The sequence below is a fragment of the Musca autumnalis genome, unplaced genomic scaffold (genome assembly GCF_047663935.1).
Source record: "Musca autumnalis isolate F117 unplaced genomic scaffold, ASM4766393v1 scaffold_5, whole genome shotgun sequence".
NCBI classification, from domain to species: Eukaryota; Metazoa; Arthropoda; class Insecta; order Diptera; family Muscidae; genus Musca; species Musca autumnalis.
Window position 1 is genome coordinate 132,549,837 of NW_027412088.1, and position 22,129 is coordinate 132,571,965.

Here is a 22,129-nt window from a genome sequence, read left to right on the forward strand (position 1 = left end):
GTGTAATAGGATACGTAGAAGTTTTGTGGTATGTATGCGTAAAAGACGTGTGTTTCGTGCTTTGTTGTTGTTAACCAACGTAGCAAGCGAAGGAGAAAAGAAAAAAATGGTATTAATTATGTTGATCTTTTTTCATCAGTCTTCTAGAGAACGTCGGTGAGTAAAGACGGTAAAGTGAGTGAATAAATCAGTGTTTTGTCTTTTCTTAAAGAAATTGTCCTTTTTAGTAAATTAAATGTCCAATACATTTTATAATTGAATAAAAAAGGTGAATGGAAATATTTTATTGGACAAGGAAGAAATCACATTTACTTACTTACTTACGTAGTTGGCCCATTACAGAACATTTGTTCCATAGACCGAACTAAGAAAAGATTTCCATTCCTCTCTGTTTTTCGCTTGACTTTTTGGAATACCGCGCCTTTCCATTTCTTCAGCCTTCATCATCTTTTTCTATGAATTCACTTATGAGTTTTACAAGAGAGCGCGCAGCTAGGATGCACTCCATTTTGCTTCCACAGCACACAGCCAGGATGCACTCCATTTTCGATCCAAATCACAGCTTTTGATGTAGTGTTTTGGACTGAATTTAAAGGCACTTTTCGCATTGTGTTTTTTTAATCAATCTAAAGATGCAGTAAAAATGCAAGCCATTGCGAAATATCCCAGAATGAATAAAATGCATTTATTACTTACTTACTTAGTTGGCCCATTACAGAACATTTGTTCCATAGACCGAACTAAGAAAAGATCTCCATTCCTCTCTGTTTTTCGCTTTACTTTTTGGAATACCGCGCCTTTTCATTTCTTCATCCACTTGTATGTTCCATCGAAGGTTAGGCCTTTTTAGCGAGTTCATCATCGCTCATTCTCATGATATGGCCTAGCCAACGCAATCGTTGCATCTCGATACGTTTAACTATATGCATGTCTTTGTATAGCTTATATAGCTCGTGGTTCATACGACGTCGATATTCACCGTCAACGCAAATCGGCCCGTAGATCTTTCGAAGAATTTTCCTCTCAAACACACGAAGCATTGCCTTATCTGCTTGCGCAAGTACCCATGTTTCGGAGCCATACATTAGCACGGGTAGTATGAGCGTTTTGTATAGTGTTATTTTTGTTTGACGAGATGTGGCTTTGTTTTTAAATTGCTTACTTAGACCATAGTAGCATCTGTTGGCCAATACAATTCTTCTTCTTATTTCACAACTGATGTTGTTTGTTGTGTTTATGGCAGTGCCGAGGTAGACGAAGTCTTTAACTACCTCAAAATTGTAGGTACCAACTTCCACAGTTGGTCCGAGCTCTATGGACGCTTTGCGCGTCGACACCATCAATTTGGTCTTTTCGCCGTTTACCGCCAGACCCACTTTCGCAGATTCTGCTTCGACCTTCCTAAAGGTATCAGTTACTTCCTTTACTGATCGTCCCATGATGTCTATGTCATCAGCATAGGCAAGTAACATGTGGCTATTGGTGTAAATTGTGCCATTTCTTTTGACATTTGCATCTCGTATTACCTTTTCCAGCAAAATGTTGAATAGGTCACACAAAAAGCTGTCTCCTTGTCTGAAACCTCTTTTGGTACAAAATTCTTCGGAGAGGTTCTTTCCAATTTTAACTGAGGACCTAGTATCAGTTAAAGTCATCTTACAAAGCCGCATGAGCTTTGCGGGGATACCAAATTCAGACATTGCATGGAATACCTTTGATCGGAGGGGACTGTCGAATGCTGCTTTATAATCGACAAAAAGGTGAAATGTGTCGATCTGCATCTCTTGGGTCTTCTCTAGGATTTGCCGCAGGGTAAATATCTGGTCAATGGTGGACTTGCCAGGTCTAAAGCCACATTGGTATGGTCCAATTATTTCGTTGACCATCGGCTGTAGTCGTTCGCACAATATCCCTGATACTATCTTATAGGCAATAGGGAGAAGACTTATGCCCCTATAGTTGGAGCATACAGTCTTATCTCCTTTCTTGTGGACGGGACATAGGATGCTCAGGTTCCAATCGTCGAATACGCGTTCTTCCTGCCAGATGGTGCTAACTAGCTGATGCATACACCTTATCAGCGCGTCGCCTCCGGTTTTAAACAGCTCGGCTGGTAAGCCATCGGCTCCTGCTGCTTTATTATTCTTCAGCCGGTTGATTGCTGTTTTTACCTCATCTTGGCCGGGCGGTATACATTCTATACCATCTTCTGGGATTGGACCTGTGGTATCATCGTCTTCGCTACTATTGGATACCAGCAGATTGCAGAAATGTTCCTTCCATATCCTGAGCACGCTATCTGTATCTGTTACCAGATTAACTTGCTGGTCTCTACAGGAGGATGTGCCTGTACCAAAGCCATCTGTTTGATGTTTCACTCTTTGGTAGAATTTTCGGACTTCATTCTGGCTCCTGTACATCTCGATTTTTTCACACTCCCGCTTTTCCATTTCTCTCTTTTTCTTGCGGAAAAGACGTTTCTCTTCTCTCCTTTTCTCCCGATATCTCTCTCGCGCGCTACGCGTTGCTACTGATTGCAAAGTAGCTCTATATGCCGCATTTTTCTCTTCGGTAGCAGCACGACACTCCTGGTCATACCATGAATTCCTTTGTGGAGGTCTCTGGAATCCAAGTATGGATTTTGCGGCTGTTTGCATGGAGTGGGCAATATGTTGCCATTGTGTTGTTATGTTATCGGGACAAGGAGTGCTCGCGTTAAGCAATTGGGCTAGTTGAGTGGAATATGCTGTGGCTATCTGTTGTGTTTGCAGCCTATCGATGTCCAACTTCCGCGTTGAGTCTGTTCGTGCTTTATTTGCACCGTTTAGACGGGTACGTACCTTTGCTGCAACAAGGTAGTGGTCCGAATCAATGTTTGCGCCTCGGAACGATCGTACATCCAACACGCTGGATGAATGTCTTCCATCTATTACAACATGATCAATTTGATTACTTGTTCTTTGATCTGGAGACAGCCAGGTGCCCTTATGAATATCGAGATGATTAAATCTGGTACTGCTAACTACAATGTTTTTTGCAGCTGCAAAGTCTATCAGCCTCATACCATTGTCAGATGTTTCACTGTGGAGACTGAATTTCCCGACTGTTGGGCCAAAGATATTCGCCTTTCCAATTTTGGCATTAAAATCGCCTAGAATGATTTTAATGTCATGGGCAGGGCAACGGTCATATGTTTCTTCTAAGCGCTCGTAAAATATATCTTTGGTCTGTTCGTCCTTTTCTTCAGTGGGAGCATGAGCGCAAATAAAGCTAATGTTGAAGAATTTAGCTTTTATTCGAATTGCAGCAAGTCTTTCATTCACTGGGGTGAAGCTGGATACTAGATGTTTTAGTCTCCGACTAACTACGAATCCGCAACCAAACTCATGCTTTACGTCATGGCAGCCGTCCGAATTCCGGCATTTTAAGATAAATAATAATAAAAACAGTATAAAATCATTCGTTGCAGGTTACTGTAGCTACAATTTTCACAAATTTGTTAAGAACTATGCGAACTAAAAACAAAATAAAATATCTACGAGCCATCCCGTTTAGACGGGTACGTACCTTTGCTGCAACAAGGTAGTGGTCCGAATCAATGTTTGCGCCTCGGAACGATCGTACATCCAACACGCTGGATGAATGTCTTCCATCTATTACAACATGATCAATTTGATTACTTGTTCTTTGATCTGGAGACAGCCAGGTGCCCTTATGAATATCGAGATGATTAAATCTGGTACTGCTAACTACAATGTTTTTTGCAGCTGCAAAGTCTATCAGCCTCATACCATTGTCAGATGTTTCACTGTGGAGACTGAATTTCCCGACTGTTGGGCCAAAGATATTCGCCTTTCCAATTTTGGCATTAAAATCGCCTAGAATGATTTTAATGTCATGGGCAGGGCAACGGTCATATGTTTCTTCTAAGCGCTCGTAAAATATATCTTTGGTCTGTTCGTCCTTTTCTTCAGTGGGAGCATGAGCGCAAATAAAGCTAATGTTGAAGAATTTAGCTTTTATTCGAATTGCAGCAAGTCTTTCATTCACTGGGGTGAAGCTGGATACTAGATGTTTTAGTCTCCGACTAACTACGAATCCGCAACCAAACTCATGCTTTACGTCATGGCAGCTATAATACAGTGCGTCACCTTTAGGTGTTGTTGTGCCGCCTTTCCCAATCCATCGTATTTCCTGTATGGCAGTAATATCGGCCTTGTACTTTTCAAGTACGTCTGCCAATGCGAAGACTGCACCTTCTCTATAAAGAGTGCGAACATTCCAGGTGCAGATTCGCAGATCATGGTCCTTAAAACGTTTGCGGGGTTCGTCGACTTTAGAGGGGTTTGTTTTTCTTTTCTTTCGTTTTTCCATAGTAGGATGTTTTTTCTAGGGGAGGGTTACTAACCCGACGCCCAAACCCAAGTTTTTAACGTTCTTATGGGTGAACGCGCGGCACATGTTAGCTCACTACCTTTAACGGGTGTTAAAGGCAGTTCCCCAGTTCCAAGACCGTTGCTTGGTATCATTCATCCCCTACGTCACCCAGAAATCACATTTAATATTGGTAATTACATCGATACATTTTTCATATACATACATACATATGTATATTTGAAATATAGATGTACCTATTTATTACATTATACTCGTATAATCATTTGATTACAGATGCCGATTTCCCGCTGATGATTTCAACTTTGAAGAAAATGCGTTCAACGATGTTTCTATATAATTTTGTTTTTATAAGTTATTTCATTCAGTTTTTCTATTATTAAAGTGTGTTATATATTTCTTTGGAATTTTGTGTGAACCTATTTGTCTCTGTTGTTTTGCCTTTTTCTATGCCCTTCAATAAAAAACACCACCAGTCAGCCAGTGAGCGCTTGCTGAGAACAAGTGAGCATACATTTCAATGTGTTTCACAGTGACATTTACGCTCCCTTGCTCTCAGAAAGTGCCCACTGGTACATGTGTTTGGTTTTTTGTGGCTTTTGGGTTTGTATTTGTTTGCACCCAAATATAAAATTTGTTTGCAACCAAACACATATTTGTTTGCAGGACCCAAACATATGTTATGGCAAAACAACAGAGACAAATAAGTTCACACAAAATTCCAAAGAAATACATAACACACTTTGGTAAAAGAAAAACTGAATGAAATAACTTATAAAAAGTCGCACTTTTAAAAAGAAAAAAAAATGTTTGGGACATATGTTACAGAGGTCATTTGTTTCTGTGTGTAGTATTTTGCACGTCCCCTTGTCAAACCACATTTATGCTTTCCCGGAATTCTATTCAAATTCATTAAATATTATTCTTGATAAAGATATTATATTTATAATTAGGAATATGTGTGAATATGTGTGTATTTACAGTGTACATACAAATAAATCGTCTAAACAATATATACATACAATACATTGAACTTTAAATGAATTTAAGTGTCAAATGAATGTCAGTTTTATCTTCTGTTAAGCAATGCCATCAGTAATAACAGAAGCGACAATAAATCACAATATTAAAATACAGATAATTTATTACATTTACATGAGTGGTGATAAATAAGACTGTGTTGAATTCATAATTATCCGCAAAACAACAAATAGTTGTCGTCGCATTATCCCGCATAAGCCCGTGATTAAACAATTGCCAATCAAAATACACACGTAAAATAACACGGACACATACGAATGATTTCAACTGCAAACAATCAATAAAAAGATGGCAAAGGGAAATAAGTAAACAAAGGATAAATTCGGAATGGGGCTGACCATGTGATAATTTAAAGATGAAAATCCTCCGAAAACTATGACTAAAGAAAGTTAAAGTTTTATGCAAATGTTGGCTTAGAGAAGAAGTCAGTACTATTATTTTGGTTTTGCATTTTTTGCTGCTAAAAATACTACACTTTCGTCCGATAATATCGAGAGAGAAAATTATCAATCGCATTTAAAATAATGTATCGATGTCGATGGTGCCATCGGTTGTTAGTTCCAATTTTTCTAGTTCTAATGGCAGTCATAGTACTGAGTTCGATAGAATAGACGATTGTTTATGCTGAAAACGTCTCACAGTGGAAAAATTGCAGATTTAGCGCGTCAAAAATAAAAATCGATGTTTTATTGTATGTTTGATTATAATTTGAATAAGAACACCTCTAGATTGACAAGTTTACTCCTTTTATTAATATATTTGGTAAATTTATATTTTTACCCATAGAACGGTTCGTCGAGATTTTCGGTATTTTGGATATTATCCAGCCGAAATGGCAAAGATTTCGTATTTAGTCTTCGTTGAGGTTATACATATATTCGATATAGATCCACCTTTTCATTAGCCTCCATAGAACGGTATCCCCGATTTCGGTAATTTTGCTGAAGATTGGCATTTAGTCTTCGTTGGAGGTATAAAATATTCCGACGGAGAATTATCGGTACAGGTGCACGTTTTGATATGGCCCCTATAGAAAAGTACCGTCCGAATTCCGGCATTTTAAGATAAATAATAATAAAAACAGTATAAAATCATTCGTTGCAGGTTACTGTAGCTACAATTTTCACAAATTTGTTAAGAACTATGCGAACTAAAAACAAAATAAAATATCTACGAGCCATCCCGCGGCACTCCTTACTATATACCATTAACAAAGTGCACAAGTTGAAACTAAATCAGATGTCACAAATTTTAATTGCAAAATCCGAATTACAATAAATAATTTCTTATAAGAAATATTTATTAACTTACCTGCTGCGTTAAGTTCGGGCGGGCCGAACTTTTCATTCCCTCCACCATAAAATATTCTGAACTAAAATGGAATAATTAGTTTTCATTCATGTTCCCAACTTTAAGTGGGTACGTTAAAATTTCAGATAATGTACATAAAATGTTTCATTCGGGAGGCCCTTTTTTAAGGTGCCTATATCTAACTATGTATGTTGACAATTTTTGGTGGGCTAGAAATTTTGAGGTACCGTTATATAGGGGTTATAATAAAACATGGACCTATGTTGACAGTTTTTGATGGGAGCCTTTAATGTCAAATAACTCCTAATTTGGTTAAAAATTGTAGCTAAAATCCTCAAAATACCGAAAATCGGTACATAACGTGGGAACTTCAAATGTCATTAACAGCTAGTTCGGAGGTACCCTTATATGTGGGCTATACGAAAAAATAAACTTAAATGAAAAATGTTCATGTCAAATTACAGTTAGTTCGGTTAAAAATTGTAGCTAAAATTGCCAAATTACTGAAAATCGGGAGGTACCGTTATATGGGAGCTATATCCAAACATGGACCTATGTTGACAATTTTTGATGGAGAGGTGTTGTGACCACTAAGAACTTCAAATGTCAAATTACTGCTAGTCCGGTTTAATATTGTAGCTAAAATCATCAAATTACTGAAAATCGGGAGGTACCGTTATATGGGGGCTTTACCCATACATGGACCTTTCTTGACAATTTTTGGTGTAGTGGTGTGGTGAGCACTAAGAACTTAAAATGTCAAATGTTCAAATTAAAACTTGTAGGTAAAATTCTCAAAATACCGAAAATCTTGAGGTACCGTTAAATGGGGCTATACCAAAACATGGACCTAAGTTCATAATTTTTTTCGAGTATAAGTTTGTTGGTCTCTAAGAACCCTAAATATCAAATTACAGCTAATTCGGTCTAGAAATGTGACTCAAAACGTCAAAATACGTGAAATCGGGCAGTAACGTTATATGGGGGCTATTCCAAAACATCGACCTATGTCCCCTAGTTTTGTTATATAAGTTTATTGACACTTAAGAACCCTAAATGTCAATTTATAGCTAAATCGGTCTGAAAATGTAGCTAAAAACGTCAAAATACCGGAAATCGGGGGTATCTTTATATAGGGGCTATACCAAACCGTGAACCTATGTCCACAAGTTTTGTTATATAAGTTTATTGGCACTTAGAACCCTAAATGTCAAATTATTGCTAAATCGGTCTGAAAATGTAGCTAAAAACGTCAAAATACCGTAAATCGGAGGGTACCGTTATATGGGGGCTATACCAAAACGTGGGCCGATATAGCCCATCATCGAACTTGACCTGCCTGCAAACAAAAGATGCATTTTTCCAAACATTCAGCGTCCTATCTCCATTTTGGTGGATGCTAGAGTGATTACCACAGACGGACGTACGGACGGACGGACCAACATGCACAGATCGACTCAGAATTTTACTCTGATCAAGAATATACATACTTTATAGGGTCGCAAATGAATATTTCAATGCGTTACAAACGGAAAAACAAACTTAATATACCCTCCATGCTATGGTGGAGGGTATAATAAAGCTTAAAAATTGCTTCGTAGGAAGACTGCATGCGACGATTCCAAATTTAGCACAAAAAATTACTACCGAAATCACTCCAAAAATTTTCAATAAATAATGAACCGTTATTCTACTCTGGCTGATGAACAAAAGCCCACCCTCCTCTCACCTATTTCCCGAATACTTGAGGGAAAAAACTAAGAACATAAATTAAATACCATCAGAAGAGTGGCATTGATGTAACGAAGACATGTGTACGACAAGACTGTACCTAGGCAGTGGGAAGGTCACACTCCAGTCTTCAAACTATGTGCGTTTTGATGGTCCTGTCAAACCAAACCAAGTGCTTGCCCAGAAGATGGACATGTGTAACGTCATTCTGGAGTGCGACGCAAATGGGCATGTAGTAAGAGCACCAACGGTATGGGTCAGTCAATATTGAATTTTATTTTATCTTATTCCCTTTCGGATCATATGAAGATACTTTGCGAAGTTCCTTTGACGGACATTGCCAAAATCTTTATAAAAACCCGAGAAGAAGAAACACAGATCTAACAAACTCTCAACTAACGACTAATGGAAATATAGAAACAGTTGAAAAGTTTAATAGAACTGTGGATAATCTGATCGACGTTCTTCTTTGTTGTCAAAAGGATTCCTATCCACTGATTTACCCTGATAAGAAATCCCAACTGGTGTGGAACAAGGATTATGGTCGTTTGATGAAAATCATGGGAATATTCTATAGTAGAACGCACGCGACAAAATTCGAGATTGATTAGGGATTCATACAAGGTGAGCTTCAATAAATATAAGAGTGAAATCAAACGCGCCAAAAACATGTCATAGGTTAGTTTCATCGACTCGATGGGAGAAGAATACATCAGTTAGCAGCATTATGATATGGTACGTGGTTTAACTCTGGCCTTGAGACTCTAAGCCCTCTAGCGGTACCATTCGTCTGGATTTTAATATAAGTCTATATTATAGGGTCCAAATTACCTAAAAGTGGTCTAATATATTATTGGAGCAATATCAAAATCTTACCCGATTTTCACAAATTTTTGTAGGATTCGTTTTCTAGCCACAACAATAAACTGTCATCGATGGGACAATAAATGTGGCCTTTAGAGCAATTTCGTGAAAATTCACCTTATAGGGCTTCGGCCAGCAAAACTGCTCTCGGGATATTTTTATTTGTTAAATCAATAAAAAGTTTATTTGCAAAAAGCGCTTCACATTACATATATTCTCAAAATTTCCTTAAATTAAAGACGTTTAAATAAGACAAAAATTTATTTTGTCAACTAAAATATAGGACACAAAATTATGCTTAATTTACATTTGGCGTCGTTTCGTGATTTCGAAAGTGTTTCGTGATTTCGCGCGGAATCAAGCAAAATTTATCATGATTTCGCATACAAAAATGAAATCATCTCATTTCGTGATTTCAGAGAAATCAACATCGACATCACAGTACACATGATATACAACCCCGTTTTTGCCTAAAATAGTACCAAAAGTTGCAACACTTTTCACGTATCACAATAAACAAGGTAGATGGTCAATTGCTGCAACAAAAAAATTTGTACAAGAATTTGTAAACAATGTGAAAAAAATATTAAATTACTTTGTTACAATGCTATTTTTCATTGTGTTCCCTTACTTTTTTAATGGTAATTTTAGAAAAAAGAGCGAATTGTCAAAAATTGCTTCCCCATTCAAATTTCTTAAAAAAATACGGGAACGGAACAATTACGGAAATTGCAAAAACTCCAGCATAAATGTCAAAATCAACGTATTAGCTATCATATTAGATGCCAATGAACATGCTTGCTGCTATTTTCTACTAGGGCAAAATTGTATGGCAGAAAACAGGAGAAGAGGGTGTTTGTTATTCGGCCCTATTTTTGTTTAAAGAGAATTGCAAGTCTTGCTAGATTTCGGAGTACGGGAACGCATTTTTAGCTCTAAACGGGAAAACTACTGCAAGCACTAATATTGTGCAGGTTCTGAGCACAACTTTTATCTATCAAAATTTATTATTACGAAGTCTCAACGATAAAATCATTATTTTTTATTTTTTCATTTGTTGGTACTATACACAATTAATACGATATATAGATAATTTTACGATAATTTTCCAAATAAAGTTGTAAAGTTCTATACTGTTGTATATTTTTGATAATAAATTCAATTTACAAAAACTTGTTTTAAGAATTCATGTTCGATCAGCTGCGCATATGCATCTACCTTGATCATTGTGATATGTTTGAAATCAAAAAAAAATAAGTGTATACACCGGGTGTATTTCAGGATTTCGTGAAATCCAGTGGATTTTGGAGCGCAAGTGTAAACTTGGCATTAGTGCAATTTGTAATAAAAATAATGCTTTGAACTTATACAAAAAGGGAGTAATAATAATGAACAAATAATTACACTGTGATACAAAAGTGGACAAATTTTTTTTGCAGGATTTCTGATGCACAAATTCGGTTTTGTAGAAGACGAAAATACCTTTGGTGTCTTTGGGTCACTTCGGGTTTTGATTTTATAACGGTAAATGTAGTGAAAAATGGGCTTTCTTGGATTTTCACATTTAAACGGACATTACTTCTTTTTTCCACAACCGATTTGCACACACTGTTTTTCATTATAAAGGGGAGAGTAATGCCTTTCGAACAAGCCATAGATTTTTAAAATCGGTTAACAAATGGCTAAGTAATAGTGGTTTAAGTGTGACAAAAACGCATTAAATAACAGTAGAATGTTTTTCCTTGTGCTCTAGGCTGCGTAAACGATAACTAACAGTACAATTATTTACTTTTTGCAAGTAGGAAATTTAGTTAGCTTTTCAAAATGGGAAAAACCAACGAAATCGGTTGAAAAATGAATGCGTTATGGCATTTTTTGTGTTTCAACTTTTTGGTTTTTTTCATATTTTTGCAAATCGGTTCTGGAAAAAAGAAGTAATGTCCGTTTAAAATTGAAAATCCAAGAAAGCCCATTTTTCACTACATTTACCGTTATAAAATGAAAAACCGAAGTGACCCAAAGAAACCAAAGGTATTTTCGCCTTCTGTGGAATCCCACAAAACCGAATTTATACATTAGAACCCCTGCAAATTTTCACTGTAACACAGTGTTATTATGTAGCTATATCACTGTTTATACATAAAACATTGATAAACATTTGTGTTGTTCATCAATGCGTCCTCTAATGGAAATGTAATATTTTCGGATTTAATAATAGTCTGAAACTCAGTATTCGTTCTGTAAATATAGAATATACACTAAACTAAAATAGTCATGAGCCTCAAATATTGATATGTGCATGAACGAAAAATATTAATAATAAACAAATATTGGAACAGTTTCACATAAAGTAGACAAGTCTTAAACAGTAATAAAATAATATTAACTAACAATAAAATATATGTACATACGGTATCTAAGACAACTATAAATGTATAAATATATACTTAAAAAATAAATAATAAACTTTTTTTTTAATTTATGAAAAATTAAAATACTGAATAGCATCTTAAAATAGTAATAGTCACTTGAAATGCAAAATGGTTGACTACACTAAAACTGAAAATTCTAATAATCGAATTTCAAAAAAATATTATATTTATTCCAATTAATTCATCAGTGGGAAAACTGTTTTTTGTTCCAGGGTAATTTATTTCAATCTAACTGATGTTGAAAACCTCAAACCAGGGCAAATTTTTTTCTACATTTATAAAAAAGTTATGTTAATTTTATATGATAGAGAGATGAACTTTAATTGTATTTTGGTGATCGTTTATTCTTTTTTTAAGATAACTTTGAGAAAACATTGATGATTTGTTTGTACTTTGTGGGTTCTTTGTCACATTTTCCGACCGTAATATTGAAAACACTGGCCTGGAGTTGAATGGAGCCATTTTTACCTCAAATCCACAGCCCTGCCTCAAACGTCATGTAAAAGTTCCGTGCATGAGCCCTGATTGAAATGCAATTACATGATATGTCCTGTATTACTTCAGTTACGACTTCCTAAGATCAACGATAGTATGCAACATTAAGGCTAAAGTCATTCAATCATCTATAGAATGGGCTGTAAATTAAAATAATACATACATACAATTTATCTGCGTTCTACCGAATGTAATTGTTTGTATTCACATTTTCTGTTCACAAAACTGAGTTATTATCGATAGTTTTGTATCTTTAGTATGTACATATACATACATACATAAATTGTGATATCTGGGTAAATCTTCACAGTTCAAGATGTCTGGTATTTGGTGTACTATCAGTGATCCGGTTTCCTTTGGTTTTACCGTGAAAACCTTTGTTTGAAATATTCTTCAACTGTGTATCCATTATTTGTTGTCGTCACATTTGCGCGTAAAATTCAAAGCAAAACGTAGTACTTTATAAAGCTATTGTAATGCCAACGAAACATTCACACAGACATTTGCGCGAACAGCCACGGATGCAAATGTAAAGATGTACTCACACTTTCAAATACAAAAACACATATGCATTAGCTCAGCGCTCCTTCAGGTGGCATTAAAATAATGCACGTGCACTTAACTTTATCCGGAGTTTTGGTAAAGAGTTTTTATTTCACTCTGACGTTATGTGGGTGTGTGTGCAAATTTTCCGTCTGTCTATATGAAAACATGTTTTAATTTTGCTTTTACATGGCTTCCAGAAAAGAAACAAAAACGGTGTTTACTTTAGCCATAAAACCTGGACTAAGTGTCGACAACAAAACTGGATACAATCTAAGCGGTTATGGATCTAAGAAAGTAAACAACGTACTACGTAAGGAACGTGTGACTATTTACGTAGTAGCTTTGTAAATATGTATGTATACAGGTAACACTCAAACAAATGTAATGTGGAAATACAGTTACACCTCGATTAGTTACACCATGTTAACCAGAATCGGAGCCACAACTCATAATCGTTTTTTACCGATAAAAGAGAGTGGCATCATTTGAAATTATTTTCTCGAGTGATGATAAATAATGAATATGAATTAAGGCTGAACTGAGAATATTTGAAGAGCAAAATTTCTATGTATGTCTGGTGGAGAAGTTTATTGGCCAAATTACAATCAAATTCAGACAAAGTTAGATCGCTCAGAATTTCAATTGAATACAAAATAGCCCACTAAACTGATTATTTTAATAATGCCACGTCACACCAAATGAATAGTTATCCTATGTCCATTAAAAGTGGACAATTAGTCTGAAAATACATATTGTTACGAATGTAACTGGTAGACTTAAGTTTATTTAGATGCATTTAATTTAAAATTTTTTAATTGTAACATGAATTTTTATTAAGAAACAACAACTACTGTATGGAGTTTACTGCAATCGTGAAATTATCACTTAGTCTTATTTTACACGGTTTACTCTCTCATTTATTTTGACTACCTGCCACTTGCAGGTTTGCTAAAGCTGCGTGATGAAGGAATCGTGTACGATGACGACCGTTACGACCGAGAGAGTAATGCATTATGTTCAATTTTTGTGCTGCCATTTTGTTTATGTAATGTGATATGTTTGTAAGTTAATGAATCTGGCTCTGGGTCTATCTGATACCATCGACCATGACATTTAGCTCTGTGCTCAACTCAGCATGCTCATTCAGCATTTCACAAATGACATCAAGGACGTCATGATCGTACAATCATTTGCATAGAGGTAGAACAGTTTCGGAGATATCACCTCACTTTGGGAACTCCCTGTTCCACTCTACTGGTCTTGGACTTTTTTCACTAATTCCACGTACGACTGGTGACCATACACATAATCGATTAGTGTGCTCAATGTCCTCAAAGAGCGTGAATTTCTTGAAAGTATCAAAGACTTTTTATATGTCGAGTGCCACCAACATTGTGCTATTGCATGACTTATTCTGGTTGAGACCTCGACTAATATGTGCAAAGATGGTGTTCAGTGCTATCTTCCTTCTTCATAGGGTTCGAAACTGATTTAACCGTTGTCCACAATTCACTTATTCCGGCTCCAATGTAGCAACAGGTCATCTTCAGATGATTTAGCTACATGTTCCGCTTATGCTCGCCGACTAACCTGTCAATTTTCAGTGTCATCTCCATGACTCTGACGGGTCGTCTCGACGAAGCTCATCATGCTTATTTGCCCGCCTCAAATTTGTTCAGCTCCAGCAGGTGAATACCCGAAGTTAGATCAAATATAGCGAGCGATTGCAGCAGTGATGATATCTCAGAACGCCCTTTCTGCTACCCGATCATCACAAAAGTTAGGCAGATCTCTGAAGCGGGGATTAGTGAATTCTTTATTAGTGAATTTAGATTTATTAATCTGCCCAGCCAGCGCTATACTAATATGGTCATTGCCGAGGACAGAATACCACAACACCTGATGAGCAGTAAAGTGTTCCCTAAGATTAGTCGGTTATAACTTCCAAAAGCGAGCTAAACTTCGGCCTATATACATTCACTTCTGGTGTGATTCTTCTTCATTACGTTGTAACCATCACAAAGCACTATAGGTAATTTGCCCAGTTTTTGGGTCTAAAAATCGATTTTGCAACTTTTAATAATAATAATTTTTTAGTTGGCATTGAAAAAAGAACATGTCAAAATTTATTATATGAGTGATATTTTTCAAAATGGCGGCATTTTCTCGGTTTAAATTGCAGTCAAATTGAGAATTTCGAAGAAGAACTAAAAAATATATATTGTAAGGCATATTTCAATGTACATAAAACCGTGGAAAAATAAACCAAATATAAATATATGTATATAAAATGAAATAGATTGGTAATTGCGAAAGGAATTTATTTAATATATAATATAGCTTAAACATTTTGGGTAGCGGCCAAAAAACACAAAAGTCAGAAATAAATATTTTATTTTTCTTAAACTCACTTCATATAGACTTATACTAAATTGGCCGTGATTTTGCCACCTAGAACAAATTACTGAAAGTCTTCTGCATTGGTATTACTAGGTTTCCAATCCCGATTTTGCCAGCTTTTTGATATTTATGAGAATTTATTAGGTTACTTCTCAATAAAAAGTCTTAAATTTGTGGAAGTTTGGTTTGAGGAAATAAATAATAAATGTAAAAAATATTGTTGTTTATAATTTCATTGCAAGTAAAATAAGTAATGGCGACAAATTGTTCGGTGTATCCGTGGTTTTCTATAAACGGTAGTAGTAAGCTTTATTCTATCTCTCTTTTACATATTAAATTTTGATACGGTTTAAAGGATTACTAAACTCGTCTTTATTAACGTATATTCAAAAATTATACAAAACTGTAGTAACAATTCGTTGGAAATCTATTCGCGGGGACAAAATTTTTGTTACTTACTACCGTGATCGTTTTCAACAGTTTGTTGTGTAATAGAAAACTAATGAAAATGGCATTGGAAAAATAGCTTTGTTCGTTATATACGTAGTTGCTTATAACCGTTGTTCGTTATATCCGAATTTACCTGCAAAAATCTTTGTTTTATCTCACTTTTACACATAAATAATTTAAAAAGTTAAAAAATCCTTTAAATCCGCTGTTATTAATTTTTGCCTTAAAAAGAGGGTTGCAGTTGTTGTTGAGGTAGGTTTCCTACACTGTTATGTCACAAATTAAGGTAGGTAGGTTTCCTACACTGCCGCTATCTTGATATTCTTCTGACACAAAAAATCCACTATTTCCTCGATTTATATATTGCAATTGAATTGCAAAACAGGTGCACTTTCATGGATTGGAACAACAACGGCTGATGTTGATATCTCTTATAAAACTTTCATTTTATAATAATTTAAGAACAAATTCGAGAGCCGAAGAAGAAGACATTCAGGAAGAAGACCAATAATTATTATTATTAATTTGTATTATTTAAAACTCTTAAAATTATTTTTATTATATATCTGAAGAAATTTTTTATGTTTTAAAAAATGGAGCCAAAATGGCCTAACCCTCAGTTCCTATCAATATTGTTCTTTAAATAGATTCCAAAATGGCCTAAGCCACTTTAATTTTTTACTAACCGTTTACTACAGTATTTATCTCAATTATATGTACGCTGAGATGGCAGCTGCTGGCCGGCACACGGCTGTTGTGAGGTTCGGGTTCAATTCGCTACGCCTTCTATTTTAATTGTGCCTGCAATCACTGATAAACATGCGAAAATCTGACTTGGAGCTAAACACACTACACACTGAGCCACGCTTGCGAACATTAAAACATTAAAATGCTTACACCCAGGTAAAAATCCTTACTAAATAATGAATATTTATAGTACTTTTTGGTAGCCGTAACTCCTTACAAAACCAACTACTAACCCATTATTTTAAATAGTTATTCTATGACCAGTAGAGTAACTAGTTATTCTAAGGGTTGTTTAAACGCTTACGTGTGCTTACATGTGCACCACCAACTGTTCTTTGTTTTTTTTAACGAACGGGACAGGTTTTCAAAAATCCCGGTATTCGGGATTTCCAAATTCCTTAACCCGGGGTTTCGGATTTATCAGGGCGATTTCTGGACTGCGGGATTTGTCGGGTCTTGTCACCATAAAAGAATTTTAAAGTAAAAATAAAATTTTGACATTAAAACAAGTAACTTAAAATAATAGCATAGAATGTAAAAATATCAAAAATTTTCATCCTAAATGAGTTTTCCGAAAAATAAGCTTATAATACCCTTTCATCCTCAATAAGTTTTCCGAAAAATAAGCTTATAATACCCTTTCCACATTGCGGTGTAGGGTATAAAAACGACTGCCCGCTAAAATGCTTACTTCAAATAATCTTTTTAGTAAAGCTACAAGAGTTTCCGCTTCCGGGTGGTATTTTCAATGTCCAGCATTGATTGATGTATCGGATCACTTTTACTTAAGAGGTTATATTTCTTAAATTCTTCATAAGCTTCCTCTAATTATGGTTTTCCAATCCATATTGGTGACGTTTATTGTTCCATATATGATCGAGATCGCCATCCTTAGTATAGACGAAGTTCTGAACAATTTTTCAACATACTAGAAACATCCAACAGAATATAGAAAATAAACTGATAATTATCATTCCAGGTTTATGTTGACGATTAATATGGTGCTGTGACATAACTCAAACGGACCTTACTCGCAAAACGATCTTAGTTCGCGGACATGACTCCAAAATTGTTGGAAGCTATGTCTGACCCCACCTAGCGGAAATAACTACCAATGGAAGTTTAAGCGATTTTTTAAATACTTTTTTTTTCAAATGTATAGGAAAATTTAAAAATAACTTTAATTTCGAAGGAATTTTTTATTTCATTACAATTTATAAATAATTTAAATTTTTTAAGAAAAATAAGTACATCGTAACCCATACAAATCGAACTATATTCAACATTCGCCTTTAAAGATATTTTAAAAGAAAAATTCTGCTGAATAATTGTTGTTTTTAGTAGACATTAAGACGAATGGAAATGGAAAACCCTGTAAAAATAAAATTCTCCACCATATGGAGGGTATAATTAAATTTGTCATTCCATTTGTAACACATCGAAATATTCGTCGGAGATCCTATTAAGTATATATATTATTTTTTTTTTTATTATTTTCTTTATTTGCAATCTATTTAAATATAAAATAATAAGCAAATGTTATAATGTGTATAATATTAACAGAGTAGTTAAGATCCTTTAATCTTAACTCATTTACAAATTTACATTGATCACTTATTCATAAATATATCTTTTCTATACTTCTTTATGGTTAACATAACTCCTACACAAATATACATCGTTTGTTTTTTATTTATACATTACATTTTTTATGATTATCCTAAAAAGGGAGATCTAAAATGTGTTTTCTTTTTAACCTTCGGACTTCATTACTATCATCTAGTAGAGCTATGGCTAGGGGATTAGAATGATTACTTAATCTGTTGAGGTAGTTTGTACTTCTCTTCGTTATTTCATCCTTCACTTTTGGAACGCCAAGATCATTGTGTATGCAATTATTATTTACAAACCAAGGTGCGTTTGATAACAATCTAAGTGTCTTCGATTGATATCTTTGCAAAATTTCTATATTTGAATTGCTCGCCGTTCCCCACAATTCGATACCATAAGACCATACAGGTTTCAAAACAGTTTTATAAAGTCGGACTTTATTTTCCAAACTTAGTTGAGACTTTGGATTAAGTAACCAATACATCTTTTTTGTCTTAATGTCAACCTCTTTTCTTTTTGATTGAATGTGTTCTTTCCATGTTAACCTTCGATCAATGCGGAACCCAAGATACTTCGCACAGTTTGAAGTAGGAATTTCAGCTCCATTCAGAGTGAGCGATGGACAATTTTCTTTACTCAAGGTGTAAGTGACATTCGTAGACTTGTAAGGGTTGACTTTTATGTTCCACTTATTAAACCATGCATTTAGTTGATCAAGTTGCCTCTGAACTGTATTGGAAGCTTCGTGTGGGTTAACGCTTGTGGCCAAGATAGCGGTGTCATCGGCAAATGTGGCAATAGTGACATCAGTATTAGTTGGCATATCCGAGGTATATATTGTGTACAGGACATAACACTCCCTTGAGGTATTCCAGATTGTATAATTCCAATAACGGATTCTTCATTATTAACGGACACGAAAAATCTTCGATCGCTCAGATATGATCTTAAAACCAAGTATAACGGTGTTGGTAATATTTTTTTCAGCTTAAAGAGCAATCCGGCATGCCAGACTCTATCAAAAGCTTGCTTGACATCTACAAATGCTGCGCAACAATACATTTTCTTTTCCAGAGATTCTCTAATTACTCCAACGATCCTGTGACATTGCTCTGGTGTGCCATGTTTTTGTCTGAAGCCAAACTGATGGTCTGGAATAAGGTTCAAGCATTCAAGTATTGGAATCATACGCTTTTGGAAAAGCCTTTCAAAAATCTTCGAAAATACTGGAAGCAAGCTTATGGGTCGATACGAGCTTAGTATGTTTTCGGGCTTATTTGGCTTATGTACCATTATAATTTTTGCATATTTCCACTGAGAGGGAAAATGACCCAACCTCAGAATAGAGTTAAATAAGGTTGTCAGAAAAACAAGCGCCTTTTTGGGTAATGATTTTAGTATTTTGGTATTAATGTTATCGTACCCAGGAGATTTCTTAGCTTTAAGTTTTTTTATTTCCATGACGACTTCCTGAAAGGTAAACGGTTTAACAGGGCGAGACATTTGGCATGGACTGTCAAGAAAATCTTCAACTGTTTGCCTATCATTAGTATTACATAACGAGAATGGTGTAAAAGTTTCTTCCAGAAACTCTTTATATGCATCAGCAATTTCTTTATCGGATCTGCACCAAGATCCGTTCGCTTTCTTAATTGGGGTGTTCCTTGTTTGAGGACGTTTTAAATATCTAGTACATTGGTATAAATTGTGATCATTGTTTTCAAATGGGCTCAGTTCCGAAAGATATCTTCCTGTCGCTTCGTTTTTCAAATCATTTAATCGCTTTTTAAGGTATTGAACTGCTCTGTTTAAGTTAGTTTTATCTTGTGGAAGACGAGTTCTTTGCCACACTTTCCTTAATTGCCTTTTTGATTTAATCAGGTTTCTTATTTCAAGCGATACCTGTATATTTGAACTACAATGATTTTCTTCTTCCGGCGTGGAATAAAACGCAGCTTCATGAATCAATTGTACGAAGTTCTCAACAGCATCATCAACTTCTTCACCAGATTTTAGAGATGTACCAAGATTGATACGTCTGTCAATCCAATCTTGAAAACATTTAATATTTGTTTTTGATGATATTAGTGGCTTACTTGTTGTTAACGAACATGCATTGACTTTGTAATTTAGCAGAACAGGGGTATGATCAGAGCTTAAATCATCGCAAGATCTAATATCAAAGAAATGTCGTGGGATTGCTGAGCAAATAAAAAATCCAACAAATCTGGAATTTTTCTAGGATCAGTTGGCCAATATGTTGGTGTTCCGGTGGCAAGAGCTAGATAATTATTTTTAGTAATACACTCATACAATCGTCTGCCTTTTGGATTACATAGGCGGGATCCCCACCAAACGTGTTTGGCGTTGAAATCACCGCCTACTATAAATCTTCTGCCGATGTTTTTGAAAAATTCTTCATAAGAATCACAGTCTATATTGAATCTCGGTGGGAAGTAAACTGAGTATATGTTTGTAAAGGTGTTATTTGCACATTTAATTCTCACACCTGCTGCCTGAAGATAGTTCCTAGAAATGTTAGGAAGAACTTCATATTTGATACCTCTTCTTATGAGAACAGCTGCTCCTCCATGAGCTCTGTCGTCAGGATGGTTGGATATGATTGAATCATGTCCGTTTATTCGAAGGAATGATTTAGAAGTTAAATGTGTTTCACATACAAGAAAAACGTCAATACTGTATAGTTTTAAAAAAATTTGTATTTCATTTAAATGATTAATTATGCCATTGGCATTCCATTCCGCAATTATGAGATCTAATTGCATATTTTGGACATCAACATAGACATCATATTGATTAGAGTATTTGTCAACTCAATTTGTTTTTGCAGCATAGTCTCTATCTTCTGCAAAATTACATTTTCATCACCACGTACAGCTTGAGAGTAAGACACACCGTTTTGGAAATTATTAGAATTTGTTTGTTCATACATGCCATTGTTGTTGTTATATGAAGGTGCAGCTCTTGTTGTTCTTTTTTTAATAAGGTTTTGGTAAAATTGACATCCTCTATAATTAGCAGTATGATTTTGCAAACAGTGAACACATTTAGGAGGAGTTGTTGTTGCTTTAGTACAATCAGTAGTAGAGTGATCGAGACCGCACTTGACACATCTGAACGGCTTGCGACAATAAGACTTGGTATGTCCAAACTCCTGGCACCTGAAGCATTGGACAATTTCGTCTGTCTTCTTGGCAGCTTCAATTTTAACTCTTGCTCCTTCAAAGCTAGTAATTTCATAAATGTCTTTATTGTTTGGATTTGGGTCCAAATCGACGTAAAACATTGGGAGTGGTTGTTTTGTCACACGGCTAACAATATTTCTAACATTGCGTACTTGGTGCCCACGGCTTAACAAGATGGCTTTTATATCAGTAACATTAGTGGAAGGATGAAGATCCTTGATTACAACCCTAAAAGCTCTCTCAGGTTTTAATTGAAATGTATGATAGCTATTTCCAGCTGATTCTAAATGCTTTATAACCTTGCGATAATTATCAACAGAATGAATAACAACTCTAACCTGACCATCTCTAAGAGATTTATAGTAGAAATCAGTAATAGGAATTACTTTTGTGAAATCAGCTACCATTTTACTTATATCTTCAACATGAGGTATGAATATTGGTGGTGGTTTGGGTTGGGCATCGGATTCATTGATTTCTTGCTCTTTATCATCATCATCGTTAACTAGGCTGACGAATCGGTTGGACGTCCCTGCTGCGTTGTCATTATGCGGTCTCTTATTTTTGAATATGTTTGGCGATCCACTATTCCTTCTTTTGTTGGGTACCTTTTGCCAGTCAGAGTCATCATCATGGTTGTTGTTGGTATTTAGATCAACATCACTGTTGATGGCATCGGTCATCGTGAATAGTTGTTGTTGTTAGCAGTAACAATGTGCAATATGCAAGTGCATCAATTGTGCAAACAATTGATGCACTCACTCTGCGATTGACGGTGTTAAACCGTTTGTTGTTAATTTATGTCGTTTTCGAGACAAGTGATCCAAAACCAAAGTGGTTTTGTTTATAGTAATTGTTTTTTTTTTTTTTTTTTTTTTTTTTGTTAAATTTGACTTTAAC